The sequence below is a fragment of the Prinia subflava genome, chromosome 1, assembly GCF_021018805.1.
Source record: "Prinia subflava isolate CZ2003 ecotype Zambia chromosome 1, Cam_Psub_1.2, whole genome shotgun sequence".
In the NCBI taxonomy this organism is placed as follows: domain Eukaryota; kingdom Metazoa; phylum Chordata; class Aves; order Passeriformes; family Cisticolidae; genus Prinia; species Prinia subflava.
In genome coordinates this window covers 106,251,653-106,266,129 of record NC_086247.1, presented here as the reverse complement: position 1 = coordinate 106,266,129, position 14,477 = coordinate 106,251,653, and the positions used below count along the sequence as shown (strand labels likewise).

Genomic DNA, 14,477 nt, shown 5'->3' with positions numbered 1-14,477 from the left:
TTGAAAGCTTCAAGGAACCTGAATGTTTTTTCTGCCATTTCTTTGCAATGCCAAGTTCTGCCTTTCACTGCCAGTCTTGGTATCCTCTCCCCCTTCCAGTAGCCCTTCTGAAACTATAATCCATTCTTTCAAAAGCTGCATTTTCTGTTGATAGTGCCAGAGGCCAGGAAGGCTCCTGGCAATACAGTTCTGACAAATAGTCTGAAACTGAACATTTTTTTTTTCTGTAAGAGGAGATAAAGAAGTCCAAGACATGGTTTTTAAAATGAGACTAATAATAAAAAAAAATGCCTCTGGCATTGGCAGCTTTTAAATATAAACACATAAAATTTCCTTTCCAAAGGGGCAGGTAACGTAAAACGCTTTTCACCAGTAATAAACACCTGCTCCTCCTACCTACATAAAATGCTCTGCAGAACAGAAGTAAAACATTACATTGGGGATTCATATACCCACAGATTGTAAATAACCCTCTAGTATTTGTAGTCCATTTCTGCAGAAGCAAATGGTGAGCCCGAATGCTACAAATTTCTGCTGGTTCTTCCTAATACAGTCTTGCTCTTCTTCTAACAGCTGTGCAAGGCAAGCCATTGACAACTGCAGAATGACATTATTTTTGTCAGAAATACTTTAAAATAACTGCCACAGAAAGACACATTATTTTATGCCAATGTCTCAGCAACCCAATCGTTTTGACTGCAAGGGTAACAATAGGGAAGCTGCTGCTCCTAAGACAAAGTTGCTCTACTAAAATAAAATGAGAGAAGCTCCTTCTCTTCCAAAATACTTACTCTGCTTTAGTAGCATACCAGTGGGAAAGACGCAGATAACTTCTTCCCTTGAGGTATCCAGATTGTTCTGCAAATAGCAAAAGCCTTTGCAGTTATCACATGTATCACACTCAGCTTTCACTGATTTCCTGAATTCCTCAATGGTACCAGAAGTAGCTGAAGACCAGTTGTAGACCTTAGAAAGGAAAAAAGTAACTCTGCATATTTTAAGTCTGCATCAATTTCTTACACAATTCAAGGAAGGTGCCTTCCTTTCTTTGACCTCATTTTTCTCATTCAAGATCTTAAGTGCTGAACTGTGACTATGTGGACTAATTCTCTGCACAAAGATGTTACACATGGCTCACAACTGAAGAAGGCACATTTACAGCACTGTGTAACTGCAAGAACTCTCTTTCTTCTACTTCTAAAGGCAAATTCTAGAGGTGTAGCACCTCAGCTCAGGTGTAGCTCAGGTTTACTGAGTGACTATTTTAGCAAGAGAAACTGAGTTATGCAAGCTGCTCAGAATTATTTCATTAACATTTTTAGTGGAGGTATTATGACAAGTTATTACAAGCTTTCATTGTACAAGAACAAGATAACCCCTGCACAGCTTTCTCCATTAAGTTATCAAAAAGATACAGATTAAGTTTTCCTTTTGAAATAAACAAAACAAAACAAAAAATCCCATAGATATCCCATCATGAAATCAGTGTAAATACAAAACAGAAAATTATGGAGTACATCAAGGATTAGTAATTTTCAGCGAAATCATACTACTACTTCATGGTCTTTTATCTATGGACAACCTTTGTTACAGAACAACCTGCTCTAATTCAGAGAGGAGAGAGAGATAGTCCTTCACTCATGAAATCTAGAGATCTCCAGAGAGTCTTTAAGTACACTCCTTTAAAAGCTCATGTCAGTTGTCCAGTAATATTTTAAAACCACCTGTGTTCATTTCCATTGATGAAGTGCCTTCTAAGATGTTCCTTTTTCTTTGGCTTCATGTTCACTAGGCTTTGTGCCACCATCAGAGTAAAAAATGAAAAAAATAGCACATTTCTCAAACTGAATTTAAAACTTTTTAAACACTTTTTTTTGCCTTTAGCATATAGTAAGAGTTTGAGAATTTCTACCTACAGTTGATATGTAGGTTTATTCAATACAAATACTGGACAGTCAAACCTAAATGGAGCTGGCCTGAGCTTTTCCCAGTGTCTCGTGGGAATTCCACTATATAATTCAATAGGTAGATCAGTTAAGTTCTGCCTGTGTCTGAAAAAAATTGATTGCAGATCTTTTCTGCCCTGTTTGGCTAAATCATCTCACCAAAGCACTACAGTTACAGCAGAAGCTTCATATTACAATCTGGCACATGCTGTCCATGCTGTCCCCAGAGAAGGCAATTCCCAGGTTTTAATCAGAAAATAGCTTGCAAATACATCTCTCTGTGTCTACATTTGGCCTACTGTCTACCCTTGTATTTCTTAAATTAAGGTTGTGAAGGTGCTCAAGACAACCTCCAAGCTTCCTAACCTAACCACATCAGGTTATCTTGATCAATACAGAACACAACCTTGTCTTGCTCCCACTTGTATCTTGTCCCATAGAAGCAAGTGAACACTCTGACCCTCTTTTAGTAAATACAGCAAAATAAGAGATCTTGCTGCAGCTCTCACAAGCTAGCATTTGACTGATTAACTCTTTTTTCCAGTGATACTACTTTTGAAAAAACAATAGGTCCTGGAATTTGAACTAGATGATCTTTAAAGGTCCCTTTCAACCCAAACTGTTCTGTGATCCAGATTAATTTTTAACAACAATGTTTTTCTCCCAGGGCTTCTCTAAGCTATGCCTCTTGTCCCATGCAGTGTGCATATGGAATCACAACACACATGGACCAGACTGAAAACCCACAACTCTTTCCCCTTGGCTACTCCTGATAACGCAGTTAATTACCTGCGTAGCTGTAATTATACATCCATAACTAACACTTGGCTGTCTTGACACAGAGTAGGCTGCTGGCAACAGATTGGGATGAAGGAGCTAGAAGATGCAGAAAACATTTCATGAACCCTGCCAACTGGTTTTATGCACTTCTTACCAGAATCTGCACTGTGTGGCACATCTGAATTCCCCTCTCTGTCCTTCCTGCTGGAACACTGCTGCCGTTGAAACATTGGAGGGCAGCCATCCTGAGGATGCACTCACTCAGGACACCAGCTTTTGCCTGAAGCAAACACCAAAACTACATTCTTCCAATGTCAAGGCAGTGATTCACAATGTCCCTTCCATCACGTTAAAACTACATAGTTGCACAATGTCATTCCACTGAAGTTACATATCTCATAAACAACCTGTAGCAGAAAACACTGGTCCTGCACAGGCGCTGTCTGAATTCAAAAGGAAGACATCAGCAGTATGAAAACTGAGCTGACTCGGGATTACCATTTCCAAATTAAATTAAAACTACTGGTTCTCCTAAATGACCCCAAACTGCTAGCCTGAGAGGCTACCTCTCCGTTCAATCCACATCCACAGCTGGGGCTTCTTTGTTACAGAGGAGACAGCTACCCACAGGACATTCTCTAAAGGGGGCCCTCAACCCTGAATTTCAATAGATCAAGAGAAAAAAGCCTCAAGACAGGAAAGCAAGGCTTATCCCCTTAGCCAAGCTTATGAAGACCAATAAACACAGCAAGAACAATTAACTGAAAACAAAGGACCTATGGGTTGATTCAAGTTTGATTTTCTAGTCTAGTTTGGTGGTTCCCTATGTATTGATTTAAAGGAGGGAAGTCCAACTGCTTTTTCCTTAATGCCATCATTCCTTTAATTAGAAAATGTAGCCTGTAGGCCAGTAATTGTTTTTTTCAATCTTTGTATATTAATTATACAGAATTAATTCAAAGCTAAAAGCCTCTCCATCTCTAGAGTGAAATTATTAATTTTACAAAATTTAAGCAATTTGGAGCACATAGAAAAAAAAATCTTAACCTACTTCTTTAATTCCAATCCATGCGCCATTGAACCATGGATAGTTTGATCCCTCTGGCCTATGAGCTGGGAGACCAATATAAAATCCCAGTGTAAACAGCCCAAGACCATTTTATTTATGTATTTGTTTCAGAATAGAACTCGAATTCCAACTGGATTTAAAATTAGGCAGATTATTTTTTCCCTTCTCCCTCAGCAGACATTTCTCCTTTATCATAATATGTCTTCTGATTCACTTACAGCTGCAGGGGATGAAGTCTTTGCAACCTCTGTCTCCCAGAAGATCATCCCAACACAGCATGACATGACCAACCCTCACCCTCCTTACCCCAACACACACCCAGACACTCTTCCAACAAGCTAAATTCCTAAGGTAGCTGAAGGAAAAAATGGGCTATTTTTAGCAGGTCAAGAAATAAATGCCCAGACTATTGGATATCTTAAAAGTTTATGAAAGATGCTGTATATGGTTACATCTTAAGGCTAATCCAAGAAATACAGACTGAAATCACCATTTCATACAGAGGGCAGAACAGATGCCCAAGTTTCCAGTTTGTCCAAATATGAGAGAGAAAAAAGTCAAGACAGAGAAAGACTCAGAGCAGCACAGGGCAGAGAGATGATTTTCCTCTTTCAAAATTGCTTTCCATGTTTGCACTTTTACAAAAGTTTCAATTTTGGTTCCAAAATATGAAAATCACTCTTTTCAAAAAGGACCACATAAAGTGACCTACATCTAACATTAACTACAATTTTTTTTTTAAATGGTATTTTTTTCAAGTCTGAATGACTTTTTTTTATGCCCTTTCCCTCATTTTGTGGAACTGGCACTAGCTGTCAATCTTTATTTGCCATAAATATAGTTAAAATTGTTTTAAATGATCCAAAATAAAAAGAGCTTTTCATTTTGTTTAGTAGACTTTTTGGTTGACTGGCTCCTTTTTCTCTCCCTTTCTGCATTTTCCTGACCACACAACCACCACACCAAATGTGCCTTTTGGTCTCCAATGGAACTTCTGACTTGTTCAGATCTTCTGCCCCTTTTTTTTTTTTTTTTAAGAAAAAGAAGATTAAGCACAACAAGAGAAGTTATGCATATCTATAGAAGAGATTTTGGACCTACATTAAGGAGAGCTTAGAATCAGACCCCACATCTAGGCCTGAATTTTGCAAGTTTGGTGAGCAGAAGAGATTTCAGCGCATGTGTGAAGAAGGACAGTGGGAGGTGGGGTGAAAAGGTTGATAGGAGGAATGTACTTGAACCACAGGGGGTAGAGTTTCAACAGATGAGTCTGCTGGTGCTTGAAGGGAGGAGAAAAAAAAGAAAACTTGGGAGGGGGAGAAAAAATAAAAGGAAAATAAGGCAAACACCAATACTCCAACATTTTAATAGCCTAGTGGCAAAAGGGTATACCAGATATATTTCCAGAATCCAAGGATAAGAACTTACGCTTAAGAATTTTCTTTTTCACTAGGTTTGGCTCAGTGTTACTGAAAAAGTTTGTCCAAAAGTCCATGTGCTGAGCCAACATTTATTAGGTTTCAATTTCCAGCTGAAGCCACAACTGTTGCTATGAAAATTAATGTGTCAATTGCACCAGAAAGCAAAGCAATGGAAAAGACTGCACTGGTATGTAACAAGTACATTCATTGGCACCAAGAGTAAAAATCGTATTATATCAGCCTGTGTCATAGACATTTTTCTCTTCTTATTATTAGAGAAAAAAAAAATGCAAATCAAATTTATTGTTTGGCCAGAGGGTATTATATGAATAGTTATAAATTCCTCATTACCCAACCTCAGTAGATTAATGCCGGTCCTGAAATAAGAAACAGCAACTTCAAGAGTCACACCTGCTATGTTCACATCAACAAGATTCAATGGAGAATACTGCAAATTGCCAGTCTAGCCAGACAGAAAGCCTAAATTGCTAACATGAGGTATCTTTGCCAAAACCCACATATCCCTCAAACTTCTGCTGGACTATATGATAAATGTACGTGGGCTGGAGGGAATGAAAAATAGGCTAGTAATAGTTTCACTTCAGCTACAAATTCAAGCAGCAGAATGCATGCATGTACTGAGACTATATGAATAGTTAGTTAAAACAAATCTGTATCTATGGAAGAAAGTGTTAAAACCACCGCATTTTGTAGGAGTTTATTGAAACATTGGCTTTGCTGAACTCTTTCCATCACTCCAAAACATAGGAAGAATTGTTTTAACTACATTTAAAAAATAAAAATAAAAATCACTCTCCTATTTCCTCAACAGTTATGCATCTCCTATTACTACGTAAAAGATCAAGTCACCATCAGAAGGAATAGGGATGGGTTTGAAGTCCGCAAACAAATGCACAAAGTATTTACAGCATGTGCATGGTCACAGGAAAAGACAACTACATACTGAATTTTATGGAAGTTTCCAACAGACTACATCAAGAGACCTGACTCTTCCCATTTTTACTATGAGGCTGAGAATGAGCTAGAAGTAAACCACCTCTGAACAGCACCAGTCATCTAATCTCAGACAACACACAAAAACCTCAGCTGAAGGAGGTAGGTTCAAGTGCTGACAGCATTATTGGAGCCTGTTGTTGGACCCTGCATATCCCTCCTCTTGTATAACTTCAAAATGTTATTTTCATTTGGGTTGTTAAAATCATACATTTTCATTAAGAAAAATAAGGTCTGCGTGGAGCTTTTTGTCCAGGTTCATGCACACACTCTGATTTCCAAAAAAGCTCCGGCAGATTAGATAATTTTCAAGCAAGCTTCCTCTGCTGTATTAAAGAATGGGAGTTTAATGCCATCACATCTTCAGAACCTGAAGTTCTCTTAGAAGCAGTGAACTGTCCTCCCTTTCAGCTGAAGCAAGCTCAACAAGAAAAAAAGCCAGGTTATTATGTGTGCATCCATGTAGCTGATAAAGAAATTACAACGCCTCTGATGACACAGTATTTCAGAGATAGATTTACACCTCACACACCAACCATAAATCAGGAATGTACAATAAACCCTTTGAGCTAGGAGATTATACACACTTCAGGCCATAGCTTTTCTTGGAAATCTTAAATAGAATTATTTCTGTGAATAAAAATCTAAGGGTTCCCAGGATAAAGAATTTAAGGACTGGGCAAAGACCTTGAAGTGAGAGCTGGGATAGATACCAAAGAATAAGATACCAAAGTAGAAGTGGCAAACATGGAGGAAGAAGTGTCAAGGATAGTTTATCTCAAAGAAATAAAACTCAGAAGAAAAGCAGAAGCAAAAGAGAAAATGTACACAGCCAGGAGAGAGATACAGTTTTGTAATAAACCTGTTTGGGAAAAATTTGTTTTCTTATTTTCCACCCTCTCACACCTCCCCCCCATCCCCAGCCTCCTTACTGAAGATGATGTTTCACAAACATTTTGAATCAACTTAATTCCATCTGAAATGGGAAGACTTTCCCCTAAGCATTGACTTCCCTAAGCACTCCCTCTCTTCTGCTAGTGCTAGTTTCTGTGGAGTTTTTTGAGTGCTATTTTACTGTAAATGGAACACAACAGAAACAGTAGTAAGAAGACTTACGCCCTCAAAGGTGGTAAGAAGAGGTCCTTTACCATATTTGCATAACATCTCCAGGTAGTATACTCAGCTTTCTATATAACTCCATAGCCTATTCCCTAGAAATGCACCAAAGTGAGTTCATTTGTATATAAACAAAAAACTTTTCTATAGGGATCCCTACCAGCAGTACCTACAAGACTTCCTCATAGTGTGATTTATTGCTGAACAAAAAAAATGCCTTGTCCACTAACTTCTCGCAATTAACTTTCCCCTCCTAGAAGCCATTGACAACAAGCCTGCTGCAGACAAATCAAATACTCCCACTGGAAACCTGCCATTAGGAAAAATAAATGAATGCACTTTCAAGGGTTTGCAAACAAGCACCACGTGAATCCCTGTTCACCTTGCTCTTGAGTGTAGGCATGTGCTTTACAAAGCCATCTGCTCAGCAGCCTGAGAAATCAGGACCTTCCTTACTGGTGGGCACCACACCTGTGGCACCAGCCACTAAGTGTCTGCCCAGAACACAAAGTTGTCCTCTGTCAGATCTGAAATGGAGAGGAGAGGAAGCATGCTAGCTATCCCCTGGAGCATAGACTTCTCATTAATATTCCTCTTCAATGTTAACAGTGATAAGAAAACAGAGGAAGCTAGCAGGAAGGTTATGACATTATCTTCAATCTCTCTTTTGTGTCTCAAACTTGCAATAATGAAAGATCACACCACCAAACCAAATTCTTGCAAACAGCTTGATGCAAAAATGCTGAGGGAAAGACAGCTCTGCAAGTTTGTGACTCTTCTTCCATTAATCTCTCTAAAACCATATGCATGCAGTTTATTTATGTGTCACATATATAATATCACCTCTTAGATCAGTACTATCAAATGCTTGCCAACATTCTGACTTCTGCCAATTGCTTTTAGTTTCTCTTTCCTTTTCCAGTGTTATATTTGAAAAAAGAGGAGAAAAAAAAAGAAAAGAAAAAAAAAAGGTGACTGACTTGAGTGGAAGAAAAATTATTCTAAATCCTTTAAACAGTTGTTCTGTTAAATTGACACAAGTTTAACAACGTGTACTTGGCATATTCCTCTTGCCACGAATACAAGAAACTTTTTTTAAAAGCTCATTCAAAGCAGGGGAATCTTTTAAAGATACAGCACATACCTTGATGAACAGTGGTGTGATAACTGTTACAAAGCCATTTGTAGATTCAAGTGCTCGAAAAACAACAAAGACAACAAAACTGTAAAGGCTTTTTCTTTTGTTGAAATCTTTTTAATAGAATGATGACTGCATGGGGAGTCAAATCTGACCAACCCATTCTCACTCAAACTGTACATTCCAGACAGTGCAGAGACACAGCAGAGGAGAAAGTCTACTAGACCCAGGTATAACTGTGCAGAGAAATATAACAGAAGAGAAACAGTACTTTTGCTTGATTTGAGGGTACATGATGTTTTCTAGCTCCCAGGGTTCCCAAAATCCCATCACCTTCTACAAATGTGGAGAGTTCTTTTAATACAAGGACATGCTGCACATTCACAGCACAGAATGACAAAGGGAGATCGTAAATTTTAAAGAGATTGTTTATTTCAAGGAAACTGACTATCAAGTGACAGCAAAATCTCAGCTCGAGAGGAAAATTGTACTTGATGGCCTCATTTAAGTCTCAGGCAAATTCATATTTGAGAATCACAGAATTAGCAACATTGTGACTGGCAATATATCAAGTTAAAAACAAAAAAAAACACCACCAACAACAAAAGCTTGTTATTGCAATAGGAGATCACTGCATGTTAGTGTGCAGGTGCACTGGCAGAGATCTGGGGAAACCTTTTCCTAATTACACTTAAATCTACAGGCATTAGCCACTCACTCCATCACATACTGAAGCCATCTAGAGTACCGAAAGAAGAAAGCAAAAAGTCTTATGTGTGAACATGGGACCTCTGCTCCCTGTGTATCAACAAGGAAAACATGAGATGGTATTCCAACACCACTTTGTAGGCTGGACACTGTGAGAACACATGTCTGTGAGCCCAAACCTTAAAATCAAAGGGACTTCTGCTAGGTAGAGAAAAACAAAGAGCGGAAGGAAGGGTGGAGCACCACGGTACTCTTGATCTGCAATTCACTACCTCACAGCATTGCTGCCAGGAAGTTCAACACACACAGCAGTGTTTCAGCAACAGTTACACTTTTACGTACCATAACAAGCTTTGTTTGACGATAACCAGGGTAAAAGGGCATTAAAAAATAACTTTGTAGGACAACAGAGTAGGTTGCACCCAAACAGCGAGAATACAGAAGTACTTGCTTTTAGGAACACCAATGGTCAGGTTATATAATGACAACTGCAGAACTACAGATACATTTGGTTACCAAGACTGCTACAGAGTAAGCAGGTAAGAGTTTTTCCTCTCACCTCAGCAAAACCTGCCTGAACTCTGCACCTAGTAAGTTTTTCCGGGCACATGGAGAATATAAGGCAAAATATCAAAATGGTAAGTATAGAAACCAGTTCTCTTTCCTCTACCCCCCTCAGCCCCATCAGCAAGTCGTTCATTAGAACAAATCCTCAGACAATGATACTCAAGGCAAAGTTGCAAACTACAGATAAGGCAGGCTTCTGTAGTGCACAGTGAGCTTCAAAGAGATTACGGAAACTACCCCATGCAACCTTTCCAGTACGAATAAATTGTGATTCAGGTTTGCCTCTAGATGAGTCAATTCACTCACTCGGATCCACTGACTGCACTGACAGTATCTTTTACTAATACCTATTTCACATGATGTTCCTGTTTTAACCATACTAGTCTTTCTTTTCTCTGACTGGTGAGTTTTAAAAGCTGCTGCAGTACTTTTACCAGCTTTATGACGTGTGTTAATGGATATTTTGCTAACAGTAAACAAGAGGGACTTTTACCAGCAAGCTGTCACTGCTGCTGTTCCTCCTCATCTAGTTACCGGTCATCAGATTAGATCCCTACCACCTACTTAGCTAAAAAAAGAAAAGTAAAAAAAAATGTGGTAATCAGGGAAAGAAAACCTTCAAAGAAAGCAAACTTGCAGCTCAAATTGGAAGAACTTTATGTAAATTTCAATGTATTTTCTTTCCCCTGTAATATTCTGTCTAAGCCACTCAATCAAGCAGGAATGACATGGAAAGAATGGGACTAATGCGAACAATGAATGATCCATAAATGTCTACAAGATTATGTAACTGAAGATGAGATGGCATGCATGTGTGCGTGCATTTGGGGGAAAGGAGGAGAAACAGACAAGGAGAAAGAGGAGGAAACAACATCCTCAGTCACAGATATAGGACTCAGCACAGCTCTTACTCAGTTTCCCTCTCTTCCCAAAAGACAAATACTTTAACCAAGTGCAATCAGGCAACTGAAGGATAAAAGCAAAAGAAAACCCATTTGCTAACGAATACACTTCAAAACATCCCTTGCTGAAATTGCACCATAACTGCAGTATCATGAAACACAGCCCATAGACAACCATGTTTATACTAAAGCAATTAACACACGGTACATTTCCTGCACTGTTATTATCATTGGCATTCTCTCCGTGTTTGTTACACATTTTGAGCCTTGGCAGGTTAAGAGATATTCTTATAAAGTTAACAACACAACGTTGATGATTTGAAATGTACTCACTGTTATTTTTCAGGAACTCCTATATTTACTTTACACCATTCTCGGGGGAGAGCTGAACAGTTGTATTAGTTCTGCAAGGAAAAGATAGTCAAAATAAACTTTGCAAAGGCTTTGAGCCAAAAAACTTCACGAATGTAACTTTTTAGACCCAGTACCCACTTGCTCTACAAGGCTGCTCACTGTGGCTTTGCATAATCACCACCTACATTTCAGAACAATCATTTCATCTGAAATTCATCAGCGCTTCGATCATCTGCGTGAGCATAAACTTAGGAAAAGGAGCACACGCACCCCCTCCCACCCCCTAAGAAACTCTCGGATGCCGGGTCGAGGGGGAGGCATGCCCTCGGAGGCGGCGGCTGGGTACCAACGCCGAGCTCGGAGCTGGCTGCCTGCGGGGATGCACTTGCTTCAAAGTTGAGGCTTCTCGTCCGGAGCGGCGCCCGCGGCGGTGCAGACACTTGCTGCGGCCGGGCTCTCCGCCCGGGCCCGACCCCGGCATTAACCCGCGCGGTGCGGCCGCGCTGCTGCCCCGCACGCCGCCCCCGCCCCGCGCAGCGCCGCGCCGGGAGAGGCCCCGCCGCCACTCACCCCCGCGCCTGGAGATGCGCGGCTCCCGTCCGCGCCACTCGCCAGCGGCCTCCGGCCACCAGGAGCAGCCGGTGGCGGGCAGGGCTGCCGGGGCACGGGAGGGGGCTGAGGCGGGGACGGAGCGGGAGGAGGCGGTGGCGGAGGAGGAGGAGGCGGAGGCGCCGGCGAAGTCGCGGCGGGGAGAACCGAGCGGCTGTGGCAGCAGCGACCGGGGGCCGGCGGAGAGGGCAGGGCGGCGGGAGGAGCCGCTGTGCGAGGCGAGGCGGGTCGGGCCGGGCCGGGCCGCCCCCCCGCCGGCAGCCGCCGTCCGAGGCCCCGCCGCACTGACAAGCACGGCGCTGCGCTTCCTCTTTCTCGCAGCGACGGCGGCCGCCCCCGGCCCCGCACCTCCCGCCGCGGGGAGCGGCTGCGGCGCTCGCCCGGGCAGGTGCGGAGCTCTCCGGCCGCCTGCCGCGTCCCGTTCCTCCTCTGCGGCTGCCCTCCGTGCCTCTGCGCGCTCCCCCGCGCCGCCCGGCCAGCGCCGCTGCCGCGTCCCCCGCCGGGCCGAGCTCTCCTACCTCCGGCGTGGGCAGCGCCCCCGCCCCGCGCACAGCGGGGCCGCCCCTGCCGCGGGAGCCGCGCTCCGCTGCGCTCCGCCGCCTCGGTGCGGTGCGCTGGGCTGCCCCGGCGCTATCCCATCCCGGGGCTCGCACAGGCACCCGCCGCTCTCACTTCCTCTTCCTTCCTCCTGCTGGCCGCGCCGCGATGTGCACCCCCGGGCCGGCCGCCGCCGAGGGGTCCCGCGGCTCGGAGCACCTGCGGGCGGGGGGCGACACCCGCTGCCGCCTCCGCCCGCCGCCGCTCCGCTTCCCCCGCGCGGGGGTGCGGCCGGCGTCCCTCCTCCTGCAGCTCCTAAATGAGGGATGCGGGGCTACCTCCTTGCCTTTGGAATAGCTATTTATGTTTTGATGCCGCTTCTCCTCCCAGAGAGCGGCCGCCGCTGAGCAGCCCTGCAGCGGGCACGCTGCGGCGCACGTCTGTTCGCCCCCGAAGCGAGCGAGCCGCAGGGGAGCCCAGCCCAGCCCAGCCCAGCCGGGCCTCTGCGGGCCGGGCCCCGCCGGAGGGGCGGCCGCGGCCCCGCGCCGCAGCCCCTGCCCGGCTCCGCCGCTGGGTACCGGCTGCTCCAGGCCCTGGAGCTTCAGCATCCCCGCGGCCCGCTAGCGCCGGGGAGAGACGCGTGACCAACTCGTGGCTTTTCTTCGCTGGAAAAGTTAAATATCGCAGCTCTGATTGTGTTCTCCGTCTCCCTGAAAGAAAAGTGATGAATAAGCGTTGTTTTATCTTTCTTTAATGCCTTAACCCACAGTTACTGTGTGAAGTACACAGGGTATGTAACCCTGCAAACCATCAAATTATAACTTCTAATACCAGATAATGAGGGTGATGTTTGTTTGTTGTGGTTTCTTGTTTGTTTGTTTTCTGAAATCCTGTACATTTCACGTTGATAAGAACTGATAATCATTAAGCCCAGCTTTGGTACTGCAACTTTTATTGTGTGGTGTAACAAAATTTACTTATTGTGAATTATCCCATCGTACATGAAGACCAAAACCTGCAGAATTACTGAATCTAATCTCGCATATAATTATGTACAAGAGGATTTTTATGCAGGGTAATAATTCCCAGTGATTTCCCATAAAACCACTCTCCTGCAACACCCAAGTCCTCAAAACACAATAACGCTGTTTTGCATCAGCTGACATTTAAGAGGCTCATTGCTCTGAAAGTCCCACAGCCACTCTACTAGGATTTTATACCCAGCAGAATTGCTGTGGGCTTTCCAGAAGAGGAATGGGACTTCGTTCTCTCCTTAGACTGTAATGCACCATGACAGCAATACACCAGATCTAAGCAAACACTTCGTCTTAGATCTGAGCAAATATGCTGGTATGAGGCAACAAATAGCATGACTCACCTGAGTCACAGATGACTATATTTTTAAGACTAGAGCAGAGAATCCACTAAGTGACAGGGGCTAAGAGTAGACCCCAAAACCACAGAAGCTCCTTTTCATGCATGTAGAAACAGCCTGCCTGTTTTTCCCCCCCTCCTCTGGCAGCTTTCAGGCAGGTGTGTGGCACGCGTGACAGCAACGAACACCGGGGGAGCTGGAGCAGGAAACATCACCATTCTGCATCCTGAAACTTCTCCATGGCAGGAATTCCTTTCAACCAAGGAACATTTCTCTAAAGTCATTGAGTTTTAGGACCTCCTTGAGTGCTGAAATTCATGGAGAAGCTGGACTTTGCATACTCAAATGGATATGCTGATTCCTGTGTTAGATATATATTTTGAAGCACATTTTCGTGTTGCTTTATTAAGGTAGAAGTCCAACACTGAAAATGTGAGATCCATATGTAATATATTTCTTATTAAATACACTGAAAACACTTATCAAACCATCTGAAGAGTTTCTTAAAGATGCTCAAAGTTTACTGAAAGAGGGATAATCACAGCAAGTAAATGGTGATTCAGTTTGCATTTGAACAGTTTCCATAATCCTGAGACTTTTCCCCTGCATTAGTTACATGCATTTTGATGCTTCCCATAGAAACCAGAGTATTTACATCTTAGAAAAGGGCATAGCAGATATAAGGTGTGCAAGAAAGTGTTATTTCATTTTCCAGGATTGGTTCAGGCCAGTTTTCCAGTATGGTCACAAGGGAGGCAAACATACAGATGTATGGTGTTAGGAAAGATGTTTGCAAGAATATTGAGTAAACAATATTTAAAATGCAAAATTTCATTCCCCATGTTTCAATTTTCTCTCATGCTCAGCAATGGAAATCATTAAAATTGATTTCAGCTGTATATTACCATAATAGTCGGATTTTGAACAGTGCAGGAGAATGT

General features: G+C 42.9%; 1 protein-coding gene across 2 annotated transcripts in view; it reads right to left on the bottom strand.

The window, feature by feature from the left end:
- ELMO1 (engulfment and cell motility 1) overlaps positions 1 to 12,281 on the bottom strand; it is a 304,523-nt gene extending 292,242 nt beyond the window's left edge. For both annotated transcript variants that reach the window (XM_063406486.1, XM_063406504.1), the window contains exons 1-2: positions 12,143 to 12,281; positions 10,995 to 11,065 (exon numbers count right to left, since the gene is read on the bottom strand). The gene's annotated coding sequence lies outside the window, so the exon portion shown is untranslated. The remainder of the gene's footprint in view (positions 1 to 10,994; positions 11,066 to 12,142) is intronic.
- Between the last annotated feature and the right edge of the window lie 2,196 nt (positions 12,282 to 14,477).